At 38.6% G+C, this 2,355-nt stretch overlaps 1 pseudogene; it reads right to left on the bottom strand.

Annotated features, from left to right (window-relative positions):
- Positions 1–201: 201 nt before the first annotated feature.
- Positions 202–874, bottom strand: LOC140615207 (nucleoside diphosphate kinase A pseudogene; annotated as a pseudogene).
- Positions 875–2,355: the final 1,481 nt, after the last annotated feature.

Here is a 2,355-nt window from a genome sequence, read left to right as displayed (position 1 = left end):
CACTATTTCATCCTCACCACAACCTTGTAAGATAGGAAATGCAGTCACCATGTTTGACGGTGAAATACCAGGAGGTTAAGAAATATTCCCAGGGTCATCTAATCTGTCGTTAATGGAGCCAGGAATCAAATGCACCTCTTCTGTTGTCATTGTTTTTTGTTTTGTTTGTTTGTTTTACAATGGGATGAAACATTTTAATCTGATGGCGGCTCATAATACTGTACAGGAAGCACGCCCAGCTCTATGAGGTCCCCTCCAGGTTGTAAGGAAGTTCTCAAAAATAACTGGATTTGCAAGAGCTTGGCCCCTTGCTCATGGGAGGGAGAGGGAATGGAACGGGCAAAGCACTGAGGTCTGCTCCCTCATCACTGGTCACTCATAAATCCAGTTCTGAGCACAGCTCTTGTAATCCACCAGCTCTTCGGGCTGGAACCACACGCCAATCTCCTTCTCCACACTCTCCACAGAATCGCTGCCATGGATAATGTTCCTGCCAACTTGGATGCAAAAGTCCCCACGGATGGTCCCAGGTTTGGAGTCCGCAGGGTTGGTCTCTCCGAGCATCACTCGGCCTGTCTTCACCACATTCAGTCCCTCCCACACCATGGCAACCACAGGCCCTGACTGCATGTACTTCTCCAGGCTGGCAAAGAATGGACGGTCCTTCAGGTCAATATAGTGCTCCTTGAGAAGGTCTTCAGAAGCCTGGATTAATTTCATAGCAATGAGGCGGAATCCCTTTTGTTCGAAACACTTGATGATCTCTCCCAAGAGGTTGCGCTGGACTCCATCAGGCTTGATGGCAATGAAGGTGCGTTCACTGTTGGCCATAGTACTTTCCAGCTGCTACCGCCGCAACCTGTTGTTGTTTTGATTGCAAGTTCAAAACTCTAAGTCATCATATGGTATCTCATAACAGAAGTACAAAAATTTGGAGTATATTTAGAAACTTGAGCACAGCGAGGATATAGAATGAAGAAAGGTGGCATGAAGGGAGGTCGTCAATCCCTTCACGGAGACCTACCTTTTAGGATGAATGAGTTTATCTTTGGTAGGCTGTGGGAACAGAGCTGGTGAGCATGGAGGAGAGTGAAAGGAACAAAAAATTAAAGAAAGGAACACCAAATACCATCTCAGTATTACTTAAGTCTTAGAACTGTGGAAGGCCATTTTCATTTTAAGAGATCTGCATTTTAATTGAGAATATTTTTTTAGAAAAAGCTTCAAGTGACTATTTGAATTTTTAAAGTAGAAACAAAGAGTAGAACCAAGAAGCAGAGAAAGAAATTGGTATCAATAGGGTAAATGTCAGAAGGCAAAATAATTTTTATTTTGGTCTAAGAAACAAAGTACTTCTTAAGTGATTCTGCTATAAATGAGAAAAAGAGTAAAACATTAAAGGTTAAAATCTTAGATAATTTCAAGTTTGGATTCTACAGCTAGCCCATACTTCCAGTTTATCTTTAACATTCTAGTTGCTCAAGTACATTCAACTTGGTGTGGAGGAAGAGTGGGGGAAACAGTAACATGCTCCTTGTTCATTTTGACCTCAGGGTTCAATATACAGAAAAGTTAAAAGATCAAAACAAAATCTCACACCATCCCACCATCCTGACATTGTTAACATTTTGACATATTTCTAATTTTTTTTCTCTCTTTGGTTCCAAAATTAAGACTATAAAAAAATGTCTTTTTTACTGAAAGTATATCAGAAGCATTTTCCCCATGTCACTAGTGTTTGAGGACATGGATTTTAATCACATTAATAAACATGCATCTACATAATGTAGTATATTTAAGTAATTCTCTATTGTTGGATATTTAGATTAATTTTGGATTTTCACAATTATAAATGTGGTGTTCATCTTTGTGCATAATTATTCTATGACCTGTACTTCTTTTACATACCCTTTGTTTGGTGTTTCTCAGCTTTTTTCCCCCTCAAAGATATGACTAATGGTATTCATATATAAGACTTCTTATAGAGTTATATCTTAGGCTTACCTAAGCTTATAGCTGATTTCTTGTGTTTTAATTAAATGTGATACCTTGACATTTTTCTTCCTCTCAAGAAAGCACAGAAGAGTGATGCAAAGGATTTCCATGAGTCTGCTATATTTTATAAAATAACACTGTCTACATTTCAGTACTTTATTAGTAGTAATAATTTATTTCAAGAATATCTTATAGTTGATTGTGCCACCTAAATGGAGAAGCACTGTTTAGCTGGCCTTAGCAAGCACCTTGTACTCCCTAAGTGGCTATGACATGCATTTTCTTATTGAAGACACCTTATATAGCTATGATTTCTATCTTCAGGAATCAACCAACTCATAGTAGTAAATTGTAAGCTGT

The sequence above is a fragment of the Canis lupus genome, chromosome 23 (assembly GCF_048164855.1).
Source record: "Canis lupus baileyi chromosome 23, mCanLup2.hap1, whole genome shotgun sequence".
NCBI classification, from domain to species: Eukaryota; Metazoa; Chordata; class Mammalia; order Carnivora; family Canidae; genus Canis; species Canis lupus.
This window is presented reverse-complemented; position numbering and strand designations above follow the sequence as displayed.